Raw genomic sequence first — 16,055 nt, 5'->3', positions numbered from 1 at the left:
GAAGGAAGGAAGGAAGGAAGGAAGGAAGGAAGGAAGGAAGGAAGGAAGGAAGACAGACCAAGGGCCGACTGTATTTTGTTGTGATTTGCTTGCCAACTGAATAGGCCTCCATCATTGTGGATGGCTGACTGGCTTTTAAGGTGGGTTTCAGGTTCATTTGCAATCATGGCAATAGCACTATAATCACAACTGAGCATAAAAAGCACTTTCCATGTCCTAGATCTAACCTAAAATATCATAACTGACTAACAGGATGCCAGTATCATCTTTATTAGCCCCCTAGGGATGTAGCCATAGAGTAGGCAAAATGAGGACATTGCTCACCGCACTTCCCTTCTTCCTTCAGTTTCCAAAGTTCTACCACTGTGGCAACTTCAGCTGACCATTTAAAAATACAGTTTAGGCTCCCCCCAAAAGAGGGCACACAAAATTACTACATAGCAATAGCAAGTACATTTCTATACCACTTACTGATGTACTATGTGGTTTACAAAGTGTAAGCTAATTGCCCCCAACAAGCTGGGCACTCATTTTAGCGACCTATGGAAGGATGCCAGGCTGGGTTGACCCAGAGCCTCTCTCTGGTATTGAACTCACAACAAGTGGCTGCAATACAGGTATTTAACCACTGCACCACTTGGGCTCCATGCAAATAGGGAAAACATAGGAATTCTAGATGTGAACAATTTCCAATGTCCTATTATGTGCAATGTTTGACATTTGCAAAATGAAAAGGGAAAATCATTTGGGGCTAAAATTCTTATTTGGAGGGAAAATATCCCCCCATAGCTATGTCCATGTGCCTCCCAGTTCCCTGAGAGATGGCTATTCTAGTGATAGTGTGTTCAGAATTCAAGATCTGTTTTCAGGAGACATTAATGGATACATGGTGCTTTATAACATTTAATTGATGCAAAAATATACATTCAGAGCTGAAGGACAGATTGATTCTTGGAATAGCAGAACCCCTACTTTATAGCAGTAGGAGGGGATAGGGGAATGACAGTAGGTGCTGTCAATACCACCCTTCTGCTTTACATATTTATTGGGCTTTGCCCAGTTTGTTGATACTGAATCAGAAAACAAATCTGATTCTATTTGGATTTATTTAGAGACTAGTCAGTTTGATTTGGGTGTGAGTAGACAGACAATCTTGATAGAGAAAGTAAATCTCTTTGGGACATGACAAACTTTTTTCCCTGTCATGCTTCCCAGATAAAGAATAAATCTGCAGATAGCTACTTTTAATTTTTCTACAAAATTGGTGAAATTTGCAAACACTGGCCCTTTCTAGAGGCTCAAACCTTGAACTTTCAATTTTCCATTTTTAGATGCCCCCTAAAAACAGGAGGAGGCGGCACAGGAGGAGGATCCTTTCTGTCTATGCTTTTGTAGGAAACTCTTTAAAATGATATACAGAACAGAGATGGCCCTGCTAAAGAAGGCTGGTAAATTTCAGATATTTTTGTTGTGGAAGAAATAATTTTCCAGTTGACACTGCTTTCCTAAATAGTGAATGGTGGTGACTGCAAAATAAAATTGTAATCTTTTCCCAAACAAACAAACAAACAAACAATAGCATAGTAGTGTTATAACCACTAGCATTCTTTCAATTAAGTACTGTTTCACTCATACTTTTTTTTAAATTAAAAAAATAGGCAGAAAATTTTTTAGTCTGAGTAAATGAACAAAGAAAAATAAGGCCCAGTTTCCTGCTGAGAAATTATGTATGTTTTGACCTAGCATTCAGGATATCTGTATATTTCCCAGTTAAGTGGATAGTAGGGACTGTGAAAATTACTGAGAAGAAACTGCCGTAATCAACAGGGATCCATTCCCCTGTCACTTGGGAAGCAGAAGTCTATCTTCCCATCCCTGCTCATGCAAGCGATCTCTGGTGAGAAGTGGAATTGTGGCGCAGATTTTGCCTCTTGCAATGTGGATCACTCACAGGAGGAGGTGAGAACACCCATCAACTACTTCTTGACCCACCAGTGAACTCAATAAGTGGGAATGGGGAGGGTCAGGCCAAGAGTCACTGCATACCGATGTATCTATAGGTTTTATGAGTTCATAACCCCTCAACAGGATACTGGCCATGTGATAAACTGGTGCCCAGTGCATATCTGATAGTGAATGGTATACTCATGCTTTAGCCTCATTGAAATCATTAGGGCATGTTCATTTTGAATAACCTAATCCCCAAGGACATGTTTCTATGAGTTCAATGGAGTTAAAGTGTGAATAGTTTAGTCTGGTTCTGTTGTACGCTGATCTTGAAATTACTGTTCATGGAAATTGACTTTTTTTCACCCATGACAGCTATGTTACACATCCCTCAGATGTTTTGAATAATGGCCTACAAATGTTCTAAAGAAATGTATACATGAATTGCATACCTGAATTCTGGGAGGAGTAAGAAGAAGCTAATCATAGCACTTACAAGATGATATCCTGCACAGCTTTAAAAGGAAAGACTTTGATGTGAAAGAGTACCTTGATGAACCCTGTGATCACCTGTTGAAAGACAGAAGTGTTTGAAATATTATTTCTTCATATTTTTTGTTGCCTAGTTGTATTATCCAGAAAGTAGAATATTGAGTTTCCATATTCCTTTCTCCCCCATGTCCTTTAAAATCTTTATCAAAATACAGGTCTGTTTTAATGATTTATTACCAGTTTGGGATGGTCCTTTTTAGTGATGTTTCTAAACTTTATAGTGCTTAAAATATAAATTTTCAAGTCTGCAGTGCTCAGATGAAATACACATTTACCACTATTTCTTTTGAAAATTATTCTACAGTTTGGAGTGCAAAACAAGATGCATTTCCCAAAACAAGGTGCATTTCCCACCTTAAATCATTGTTTGTGTTCTTCCCGAAGAAGCTTTATCCTGAGGGAGCCCTATCAAAAGAAAAGTAATCAATCCTTTCTTTGTGGCCCTGATGTCAATTGTTCAGGAAGATAACATACTTCATTTGAAAAGAAATATAACTGCAGAGAAATATAATTAAGAGTTTCTCTCCCTCATATAAGGATACCCATACATTATGTTCTATTCCTACACTCATTTATTTTTACAATATCATCTCAAAAATATGTTCAAATGTAGATTAAAGATTTGCATATTTTCCAATGTTTAATTCTACAGAAACTTCTAACTGATGCATCACTGCCAAATGAAGACATTTCCAGTTACTAATTATTAGTCCTTCTACCAAACTTGGACTTCCATCTCACAATGGTAAAATGTTGTTGTTTTTATTGCATGCATTTAATATTGTTCACCAAAATCCTTGATCAGTAACTTAGTCACATCTTCAAAACTAAATTAATGTCTCCTGGTCTATCCACCCACCCTCCACAGCAAGCCAACCAGCCTCCATATTGGTCTATAGAGGTCCATTCATCTTCCAATTGGAACACAAAGAGGAGTATGTTTCCTTCCTCTCCCACCAGTGAGCAAATCTGTGACAAGGACATGCAACAGGGGTCCTGGTTCTGATTGTCACAGGCTCACCCATTGGTGGGAAGGGATAGAAATGTTGCCCTCCTTGTGTCCCAATTGGTAGCTGAACAGAGCTTTTTCATCCAACTTAAGGTGGTCTACCATTTATGTAGCTTTCTAGTGAAGCTACATGGTTACAGATCTGTAAATCTGCCTTATGAATCTGTAACTATGGACCTGAACAGATAGGCCAAAATAAAGCTGCTTCGGGTCACTTTGGAGGTATGCTGTTTAAATCATATATGCATCCTAAGAGGCTGGAAGTCGCACCAAAGCCACACTCCAGTCCTAAAGACTGGAGTGCAGCTTTGGCGCAGCTTCTGGCCTCTTAAGATGTGTATGTCATTTAAACAGCATAACTCCAAAGTGACCCAAAGCAGCTTTATTTTGGCCTGTCTGTTCAGGCCCTATATATAGAATACCAACCCTTGCCCAGAAACTATACTTCAAAAGAGTAGTAATTACATCAACACTTACTGTTTTTCCACTGAAGTTTAGAGTAGGAGTGATCCCATTTAAATTACAGTTGGCTCTCTGTATCCACAGATTTTTTTATACACATATTCAAGCATCCATGGCTTGAAAATATTCAAAATATTCAAAAATCCCAAAAAGCAAACCTTGATTTGCCATTTTATGCAAGGGATACCATTTTACTGTGCCACTGTATTTAATGGGACTTGAGTATCCATGGATTTTGGTATCCACAGGGGTCCCAGAACCAAACCTCAGAGGATACCAAGGGCCTACTGTATAATGTGTACCCTTTATACAGGAATAATGTCATGTGTTGCAAGATTGGGGAACTGTGCAAGTCAATAGATGGTTGTGTTCTCATTAATGTGTATATTATGAGATGTAAGATCCTTGGATGGGGCTGACTAAAACATGATGTCAGAATCTTCTTTTTTGGGGGGGTATGAATGTGCAGTTATAGCAAGTCTGTAGCTAGGCCTTTAAAGGCCCTGGAGCAGAAAGTAGGGCTTGGTAGGGCAGAGTGTTCACACGCTCTCGAGTCCTACCATGTGCTGCAGGTGCCATCTTGGCTGGGGGTTCTGGGGCAGTGCCCTGGTTGCCCCAGCCTAGCTACTGGCCTGAGTTATAGTATTTCACAATGATTCCTTTTCCGATTCCCTACTTACTATCCAGCAGATGCTGTGATCAGTGGTGGTGGTGGTGGGTCTATTTCCCTGTCAACTGGGAAGCATAACTGATAATCCCACTCCCTCCTGTGAGCAATCCTTGGTAGGACAGGCAGAAGCAGATTCCATATTCAATTTCCCTTTGTGCTAGTGATTGCTCATAAATGGGGGCAGATGAGACCATCAGCCAACTGCTTCCTGATCAACAGAGGAGCAGACTTTCACCACTACAGCAGCTACTTCCTGGCAAGTAGGAACTGGAGGACTTTCACGGTCCCTAGGTATCCCCTAAACTAGGGGTTACATAGAGATCATGAATATGAAAAAGTCACAGTTGTGTAACTCTCAGTTACACATTCATAACTTCCGAACAGGATTGCTACCACCTTTAAAAATTGACGAGAATGTTTAAAACCAGTAAAAAATAGTTGGAGGCAATTTAAAACCATTCACCTGTGAAGATCTGGATGAAATCCCTATGGCTTTAGTGAAGAGCTGTGTTTTTATTTGGTACTTGAATGACATCAGCTTTGGTGCCATTTGGGTCTCTATAGGGAGGGTATTCAACAGCCTGAGCACTGCAATAGATTGAATTCTAAAAATATCCTTAACTGTACATGACGTCTTGGATATTGTATGAGAGGGATGCTTCAGATGAGAAAGAAATGCATTGGATTCCTATTTTTGTACAAACGTATCTATTTTTGCATCTTAGGGAGCTGCCAAATGAATACACCTTGCTTTGGGAATCGATACCACTGTGGGCTTACAATGTATTTCAGAGACAGAGAAAGTGCATTGTATTATGTGTATATGTCAAAAACATGCAGAATTCAAGGTGTGTGGATTTGACAAAGGTGTACACACTTGCTTCATGTAGTAGAAAATGTATCAGCTGAAGTATATTTGTAATCAATGCATGACAAAATTGGTGTGTAAGACAAATAGGTACAACAATGCATACTTACAGAAAAGAAACGCCCATGAAACCCTGCATGACTTTCAGGGGAAACCCCAAATCTTACAATTTTGGACAGAAACAGGAAGGAAAAGCATGCGAGAGAAATTCAGAAGCTCAGTAAGATCAAGGCTGATTCACAACCCTATGAAGTACAAATACAATCTCACAAAAGTTCTTCTCTATTAAGATGTAATTTGCATCTGTCATGTTTGATTTGCCTTTCATGAGCTTTTCAGTTTCTGTGAGAACAGCAATATACAATTAAATATTTAGTTATTTAAATGAACATTTATTTGTTCAGATTGTATCCCAGAAAAAGTGAGAAATCTTTTGGCTGGATTATAATTGGCCCTGTTGACTTGCATGAACACATAGGCAAACAGATCTGTTTTCTAAGGAATTAAAATATACATAAATCAATTGTATGAAATTCAACAATAAAATATTCATTTATTTATGTAGTGATGTTGGATGTGTTTGATATTACCATTTCAAACAAGTGTCTTTCTTGTCTTGTACAGCTAGCATTTTGAATCAAATATTATCTAAAAATTCCACATCTCTGATGCCTGTGATATGATGAAAAGTGAGAACTATGGAGCTTAGGAACAAACATGTCTCTGTCTCTCTTTCTCGCTCTCTCTCTTAATGGAAAAAATGTTGGCAATATATTTTGTGAGCAGTGTTTTTTTAAAAACAACAACAACAACAACAACAACAAAGAAACAGCAACAGCATCAACAAAGGTGATCCTGAGAGATTGTTCCAGTTTGACAAATGTCATTGCAAAAGATACAGAAGCCTCACGAATTGCTTTCTCTATATGAGTCACACCACTATGGCTCAATTGGCAGATCCATGGATTTCTTGCCTGCTCAGTTAAGAGATACAGTGAGCGAACTTGCACCCTACTTGCACTGGTAAGAGTTCAGTAGAATAAAAGATCTAAACCCCAAATGAGTAACCTTCCTACATCTTGAATTCGCTGGCAATGAGATAAGCTGGTGACTCAGGCTGTTTAACAGATGAGTGCAACATACTGCCATATGATACCTACCAGTATGAAATGAATGGAAGACAGACATATTTAGGGTACCATGTCCACAGCTGGACAGCCTAATAGAGTGTCACTTCTAGACTACAGATATCACTCTGTTTAAAATAGTTAAGATTTGTCCAATATCTCCTTTCCTGCTTCAATACACACACACACACACACACACACACACACACACACTCCTTTTGCGAATGTATAAAGTGATTCCCTCTTGATTTTGATAGAATATTATGGTGTATCCTACCCAGCCTTACAAGTTGCCCATGATCTTTTGCCTTCATTTCTGAACAGGGCTCAGGGAAGTGCAAGACAATATCTGCAGCTTCTTTCTGGGTAGGAGTGCCAATATGCCACTTTGTTCTGAGGATGGATTGTGTGTGGCCTCTGCCACCAGGCAGATAGATTCTAGAGTTCTTGTCAGCATCATGTCCAGTGGCAAAGAAAAGGTTGATCTGTATTTAGTAAGCCCTAGGAGAGAGTTTGAGTTTCTCTCGACAGTTCAAGGCTGAGAAATGATTTATTGGCTGGGAATAGACTGGGGGAGTCAATTTTCCTGTTAGCTACCTCCTTGTACTGTTTTCATATCTTTTTAATAATTATTATTTAATTCTTTATTTCATTTGTATTTCTCCCAGAAAGGGATCTAAGGCAGCACACAGGTAAAAATAAAATAAAAATAATATTACAATAAAAAAATTAAAAACAGTTAAAATGCTCTAACTAAAAATAGTATAAAATTACATATAAATATACAGAAATCAAAAGGCTAATGGTCATAGCTATTGGGATAGAAGAAGGGTCACACTTCTGCATGTTATTTCCTTTATTTATTTCTGTAGTAGATAAACCTTGGAAGTCCCTCTTCTGCTGGTTTCACACAATAATGTGCTCTATGGGTGTCTGGACTGTCAGACATAGCATAGTCTGCACTTACTATAAGATGATGCAGGAACTTACCAGCTAAAGAATGTAATGCTCCCTTGTTTTATACCTCCTGATGCACCATTTACTATCAGCAAAGCTTATTTGATAATAATAATAATGTGTGCAGTTTTCTATACAATACAAAATCTTGAAGAGGCCCATAACTGGATCAAATACAGTGTAATCCAAGATTTCTAGCTGCCCGAGTGATATAAAAGCTTTTCCCTTTCCATAGTGTCAATACAGTGTTTTGTTAGTGTAGTCTTTTTAGAAGTTAAAGGGCTAGTGGGCATGCCTACACAAGGGGTGTGCACCAATGACTTTCAAAATGCTATTAGATTACAGTTCCCCTTATCTCTGTCTGATGAACATATTGATTGTGGTTGGAACTGGAGTCAATACCTAGAGAGCTACAGGTGCCCTGATCCTGCACCATGAAACCTAAGAACACCAAGGTACCTTTAAAAGAGATTTGCCAATTATCTTCAGAAATAAATACAAAGGAGAGTGATGTATTAAAGTACATCTGTTCACATCTTCGTGCTTTCCTTACTTTGTGAGATGGGAGCTCAAAACAATTGTCAGCCTCATCATAAAGTTAGATGATGCACAAAATAATCCCACTTCTCCACTCCTAGCCTCAAGGAGAGACATGCTTTTTTCAAAAAAACGTTTTCCATCTGTGTTCAACCTTCCATGTAAGGAATGAGATCAGGAAACAGTGGACATTCTGTTCATGTCCCTCCAGTGCTGTGACTCATTCTTTTCACAGTTGTTTTTGCCCGAGGGGACCCGGCTGCTAGTACTTACCACTTTCTTCTCTCTCTTCTGCATCAGTGAAAAACATCCAAGATTGAGACCCTTGTTTTCAGCCATCTGGCCTCCCATTACAATAATAAAGAGGCAACAACTCTTTATGGACTTAATTATTACAAATGTTGCATTTGAGTTCTACACACACACACACACACACACACACACACACAAGCTACAGATATAAATCAAGCATTACTAAAGCATGTAACATTCACAATTAAGAGAACAGAAGGGAAATTATATAATTGTATCAATGTTGAATATTTTGAAGATGAACACTACAAGCTACTCTCAGCACTTCACTTTTTGACCTAATTACAGTATCACTTTTGATTTAATGAAAATATTACAGTCAACACTAGATGATAACATTATGATAGAGACCCCACTCCCATGCTTCCTTTGCCAGCACCATGCAAGAGGCAAATTCTGCCCATATGTTGTGCTGACAGTATTTATAAAATATATTAATGTTAGCTGAAACATGGCATAGAAATGCTACATAGATTTCTTACAAAATGATCCATACTCCTGTTTATCCAAGAAAGAAGGAAGGTGACATAAAAGCAGCCTCTTTACCAAGTCTATTGGTTCCTCTGAGCCCAGTATCAGTTATGATACACAAAGTTCACCTGTGTATAGTGTGAACTTACTTTTGCTGCTGCCAGATGTTTTGGGTGGAGACCAAAATAAGTTACTATTGTAGTTGATGAAAGCCAAAACATTACTTGCATATTGATGTGACTGATTAAGCACAAATGCAAACATCATTGAATGAATCCTTAGTTAAGTATCTTGTTTTGCTACTTCGTTTATTAAGCAATTTTAGCCAAGATTTTGCAAAACAACTGGCATGATAGATTATAATCATTCAAAGGATAAACATAACATGAAAACAAAAAACAATAAAAGTAATTCCACAACACCAGCAAGAGCAAATTTCATTCAAGAAAGCCATAAAATAACCCAAGTCAGAGAAAGATACAGTCCAAGATACCAAAAATTAATGAAATTAAATAAAGTCTAAAGAAAGTTGAATGTAGCCAAAAGGCCTCTGAAAGAATCCTTTCACTGTGTGATGTTTAAAAGACAAAACATGCTACAAAATGTGAACCTTATCAGGTAAGAAGTGCCAAATTCCTCATGCAGATCTTGAGAAAGGCCTTATTCAGATAACCATCTACGGGATTGTACACTGTGGAGATACCTAGGGTTTTAGAGGAAAATGTTAAAGAATGGGCAACTTCATTAGAGATGAGTTGTTATTGTCCTACACGTTGTTTACTTACAACTGTAGCTAACTGAAACAAAGAAGTCTTCATACTTTTAAAAATCATATTTAGTGGTAAGCCTGATTGATCCACAGTGACATATGTAAATTATATAGAATTATCACTCTCTTAGAGGCAGCATAATGTAGTGGTTTGAGCACTGGACTATGATTATGGCCAGGGTTTGAATACCTGCTCAGTCATGAAAACCCATTGGGGGTTCATGAGCAAGACACACGCTTTCAGCTTCAGAGGAAGGCAAGAGCACGCCCACTCTGAACAAATCTTGCTAAGAAAAGCCTGTGATATGTTTGCCTCCATAAGTTGGGATCAGCTTGCAAGCACACAACAACAACACCTTCTTATTGCTGCTCTAGCCAGTATGGTTTGGATTTCGGTTTGGGTGTGTTCAAGTTCAAACCTCTGGTAATGAACATACTATTTCTCAGTCTAGTACATTAAGTATGGCTACTGTCAATGTTGTTCTGAACATTTTAGGTGATAGTTTTCCAGCTGTTCATGGTGGGGATAGAGAGGGCAAAAAGGTATCACAGACAAAAACCTGGAAAGAGAAGGAGCCATTTGGAGGTTTCACATTGCCCTTATTTTATTACAAAATGGCTAGTTAGTATGCACAGATATCCGTTTGAGACTAGTTGAGCTAAATATGTTGTGGCATAAGGTTTTGTAGACTTGTTCAACTTTCTCAGATGCATCCCAATATAATGATGCAGAGGCAACAGAATGCTGTACGGGTTTTTTTTAAAAAAAGTTATAACACAAATGATGAGCCTTTCTGTAGGATGTTAAATCCCCCTGGTCTCCATTTTATGGAATTTCTCTAAATCCCAAATACTCTCTTTCTTTTTGATATTGGTTTATAAGGTTCTTTGGTTTCTTCTTGCACTGCAATCTACACAATTGTTAATACATCTCCCCCTAATTTGTGCATTTATTTGACCAATTTACTTACTTCCACAATTTTCTCCCATTGGCTAAAATGCATTGCTGATTATTTTCCTCTCAATTATGCACATTTTAGCCATTTTCATTTTAAAATACACATGTTGTTTTGTACACACTTTATTTCCCAGAAAAGACCTATAGTCTGTACAAATGAATGAAAGGTTGAAATGAGGTACACATTTTCTTGCAACAAGACTTGGGAGGCATGAACATTATCAAGTATTTTTTTATAAAGACTTCTAAGTTCAATGAAATTTAATTCTACCCCACCATTTCCCAGCCCCTAGACCTATGGCAGAGAAAGAATGACATCTCATAGATATACAGAAGTATCACATGGTGGGCTCTTCATATCAGGACAAGATAAGTCAGCTCCCAATCCTGAAAATTTCTAAAAAAAATACGAAGCACCTTCTAAACAGCAATAGAATTTGTTTCTCCCTTTTTATAGTGTGTGAGAGAGAACCTACAGGTGGATTTTTGACTAGACACTACTTGTTGTGAAGATCACATGAGATTGACTCCCATGTGCACAAGAAAAAGAAGGGCAAGATGCTAAATATCAACAACATAAATGGTGACAAGAAGGCGTATATACAAAAATTATTTAGCTCTAATAAAAAAGGATTTATAGGTTCCGCTTAACAAATACAATTATGGTTCACCAGAAGAGTTCTTGACCTGTAATTTCAGTGACTGTTTCCTGCAAAGGGAAGGGAAGCACAAGAAATACTTTTCAGATGCATTGTTATTAAAGAGTTATATTATAAAGTTTATAAGTACAGGAAAAAACATACTTGCAAATGAAACACAACTTAATTTAGTTCATTACTGCATGTTTTCCTTTTCCTTTTTAGCTTCACTAAGATACATACAATGTAGAGAATATAGTCCCAAAGGTGGAGGGAAAAGGCTACTGAAGCCAACAGATAACCAGCCTGAAGGTAACTTGAAGTAAATGAATGTATTTCATGAAAGATAAGGAGAAATATTCAAAACTGCATTAAATAACATTCTAAAATGCATATCACTTTATATAATTCTTCTTTGACTGAAGAATAAAATGGTTTGGCAAAGAAGGAGTTATCATTATTAATTAACAGTGGGTGTGCAGAAGAATATAAGGATGTTCTTGTCAATTTTATTGAAGCTAACCAAATTTCACCGACTGTCCAAATTGGGCATTCACAAATTGCTCTTGAGCTCAACAACAATAGTTTGCTTCCTTTCTCTTATTTTATCATTTTTATGAGAAACTCACTCCTGCTATCCAGAATAGGCGGGGGGGGGGGGGGATTAAAATCTAAAAAGATTAAGGTCTTTTAAAAACCTGCTTTTGAAAACTTAGGGCCCTGAACAGACAGGCCAGGAAAGCATGGGCCAAGCCCATCCTACAACCTGAATTGGTCCCCAGGCTGGTGCAGGAATAGGTGGGTGTTTACATGCCTGTCCATCCCTGTGCCATGGCCCTTGTACCGCCACACACCTCTTACCTTACTCAGTTATTGCCACTAATGAGAAGCCTCCATCATTGCATCTGACAGGGAAATGGGGTACCTGGCTATGTAGTCACAGCCAGACTCCCCATTTTCACATCAGACATGGCAACAGGGGGCTTCTCACCAGTGGTAACAGCTGGGTAAAGTAAGAGGTGTATGGAGCTGCCTGTTCTGTCGAGGTTTCCCATGGAGTTTCCATGGCAAGCCTTGGGTCATTTAGATCCATACTAAGACCCCTTTCCTCTGGGATCAGGTTCTATCCACTGGATGTGCATCTAGTTTGCTGGATACAGGCCCAATTCTTGCCCAGGGCTAATGGCCTGCATCATCAGAACAAGTAGCACCATATGATCCTTTTGGCACTGTGAACAGCTGTATTTATTTAATGTAGCCAGTGTGTGCTGCTTGTTTTTTGCAAATAATGTTCCAAAATTTTCAACTTGAAAATTGCAACACAAATGTGATTTTTTAAAAAAATGAATTTGGGAGAAAGTTAAACATCCTTGTTTTTAAGAATAGGCTTATATTCTCTTTCTATCTTTTTTTGTTTTTGGTAGATATGAATTGTATTTAAAACGAATGTACTGGCAGAAGTATGCCTACAGGTTTCCTGATCATATGATCAGAGCCCCCCTTTCCTCACACAACAAACTCCATGTGTAGAGTTGTATTCAATGGGACTCTGTTCATGTGATCAAGGCCTACTTCTCCCTGCAGACCCTGTCTGTGAAAAATCTTTAAATGTCTTCATATAGTACTCATATTCTTTTTTATAAAATACCTTCACCTTTCTGATTATGTTGTTAATTACTGTACTATGAAACAATTGGATACACATTGTTGTAGGTACAGGGGGAAATTAGCACAGTTCCCTTGAAATAAGAAATCTGCCAACCAAAATAATTTCCCCCTTCTGTTCCCCAAATTCTAGAATTACAAAGAGAGAGACCATGACAATTGTCTCTTTAGAACCCTTGTATTTGCTTTGTTTGTATTTCCTTAGTAACTGCCTGCCCTGTTTCTTGAATAGGAGATATAAAAACTTGAATAGGAGATATAAAAATACAACTTAGGTTCCTAAGTTGTATTTTTATATCTCCTATTCAAGTTTTAAGTTCAATTTAGAGGATAATAATTCTTATTTGGAAGTGCAATGACCACACCACCCTCTATAGCTACACCTATGCAGGAAAAACAAAACAAAACAATCCAGGTCCCCTGAGCCACCATGGCTGGAGACTTGCATTTGCTGCCCTCTTGAATGAGGCCAGCAGCCATTAGATGTGGTGTTTCTACCCACATCAGAGAAGAGTTGGGGGTGGAGGTGAGGCGATTTAAGCCAGCACCACCCTTCCTTATCCCTCTTTGCAATTCTTGTCTCACCCTCTTGCCTCGCTTCAGTGGCTATGTTGGTCGCTTTAAGGGCCGGGTAGGAATTTTCTCCCCTTTTCAAGGGTTTTTCACCTACCTCACACTGTGGTTCGGGGACTTGGAAAATTGTCTTAGGTGTGGACTTAAATAGCCGGTCACTGGCTGTTGATGGGGGGGAATTAGTTGTCAGGTGAACACCTATGACACCCGCTTGGGTGAAGGTTAGGCCTCTTAAACTTTCTCTTTAGGTCTTACAACTAAGGAGAGAGGGAAAGAGACCTTCCTTAGGGATGACCTGGAATATAACCCTCAATCAAGTCCTATGGCAATTCGGCTTACGAAGGCTTTTCGGGTTACGAAAGCGGCCGCGGAACGAATTACTTTCGTAACCCGAGGCACCACTGTATATGTGTCTGGTCTCTTATTTCAAGTTGGACAGCAAACACACAAACAAAAATATTGCCCTCTCCTGCCTTCAGCACAGCTATTCAGGTAGACATGGGCAGATAATGTTGATGTTCACTTCAAGCCTCCTCCTCCTCCTCCTCCTCCTCCTCCTCCTCCTCCTCCTCCTTTTCTTCTTCAGTTCCTTCAAGTAAATTCTGACTTATGGCAACCCTCAGGCAACCTTATCATGTCATTTTCTGGGGCTGAGTGTGTATGACTCCTCCAAAGTCATCCAGTTGGTTTCCATGGCTGAGTGAGGTTTCAAACCTGGTGTCCAGAGTTGTAGTCCAGTGCACAAACCACTACATCATACTGGCTATAATAGGATATGCCATAAGTGAAGACTGGTATGCATGGAAGTCTTCCATTTATAAGTTTTCCATAAGTGGAAGCTGACTGGATAGTCAATGACAATAAATTAGCAAAGTCAAGAAAAAAACACCCCAAAAAACTGAACAGAGAACCAGAGGATTAAAAAGGTATTGAACTAGGTAAGGGTTGAGCTGTCAATGGATTCTGGCCCATATTCCTTTGGTACATGTGCAATAGAAAAACATGTAGAAAGCAGATTTCAGGCCCTGTTTATGTGTGGCTGCATCTGAACCGGAAAGATGTGTTCTTCAGTTCAGGGAACCTAACATAATCATCCTGGGTTAGAAGATAGGGCTGGAAGCTGGGACCTGAAAAACATATCCTGTCTACAAAGGAAGAAGATCAATTCCCAGATAGTTATCACTTGCTTGCCACTCTTAGGACTTCATGATCTCCTTCCAAAACTTACTATTACACATGGCTCAGATTTAATAACAGACAAAAAAGTTTAATAAAATAATAATCAGAAAAGCATGTATATTTTCCTTAGGACAAATAGTAACAAAAATACAATAAATCCATACAAATTCAAATGAAGAAAAATGTATGCATGCTAAATAGAAAGAAGTACCATTTCAGAAGCGGGTCACCTCTACAATAATTTGTTGCAAATACCTAAATAAATATTTAACACAAGAGGCATGCAGTCATAATACAAGTGAAGGTCAGGTAGTCATAAATCAGAAGAGTTGGAGAAGACAGATTACAAACAGTATAAATAAGTCAAGACACATGTTGACACATGCTGTCTTCTTCAGTGGTCAACAAGAAAGCCTCTTGTAGTATAAAATCTTCCCATTCTTGTCAAAAGACAGAGTCTGTAGTGTTATTTAAAAATGTATATTTACATAAAACCATAGAAGTGTATGTATATAATACTTAAAGCTACTTAGATTAAAGACTCACGAAAGCAAAGATCTGTGGTTTCTCAAGCTGTGTCTGTACTGCAGAAATAATCCACCTTGACACCACTTAAAGTGCCATGACTAAATGCTGTGGAATTATAAGAATTGTTTTTTGTTGTGGGACCAAGGCTCTGAGAAACTACAGTTCCCAGAATTCCATAGCATTGAACCATGACAGTTAAAGTGATGTCAAACTGCATTATTTCTGCAGTGTGGATGCAGCCTCAGAAACCCTTCATTTTTAGCCTATTAAAAATAGCTCTTAACCTCATCTGTCACCTGTTTACTCCCTATCCTGTTTTTCTACCAACATGACATCCCAAACAGCTTATGATATAAGTTAAAATAAAATAATAATTTATTATAATATACAAATTAAAGGTTTGATTAAGTAAAAATCTCCACTTTCCACTTTATAAGTTTATATAACAGTTTTTATAACAACTGTTATAGCACTATTATTCCACTTTAACTGCCATGCCAACATTCTGTTGAATTCTGGGGTTTGTAGTTTAAGGATGCCCAGGAGTTCTCTGGCTGAAAATTTTAAATGTCTTTTCCTAAACTTCCAATCCCAGGATGCCATAGGATCTTGCTGTTAAAGTGAAATGATAGTGCTATAACAGCTGTAGTGCGATATATTACAGTCTGGTTTGTGGGGAAATTGTCATCATTTCACTCTAGTGCAGGAAGTGAGAAATTTCTCTACAGTTCTGATTTTTCAACAAGGAGTCTCACTGTGTTGATTTAAACTTTCTCTCTGAGAGCATAAATTTTACTGAATATTCTTTACATTCTTAATGTAATCCCTGTCCA

The sequence above is a fragment of the Sceloporus undulatus genome, chromosome 1 (genome assembly GCF_019175285.1).
Source record: "Sceloporus undulatus isolate JIND9_A2432 ecotype Alabama chromosome 1, SceUnd_v1.1, whole genome shotgun sequence".
NCBI lineage: Eukaryota > Metazoa > Chordata > Lepidosauria > Squamata > Phrynosomatidae > Sceloporus > Sceloporus undulatus.
This window is presented reverse-complemented; position numbering follows the sequence as displayed.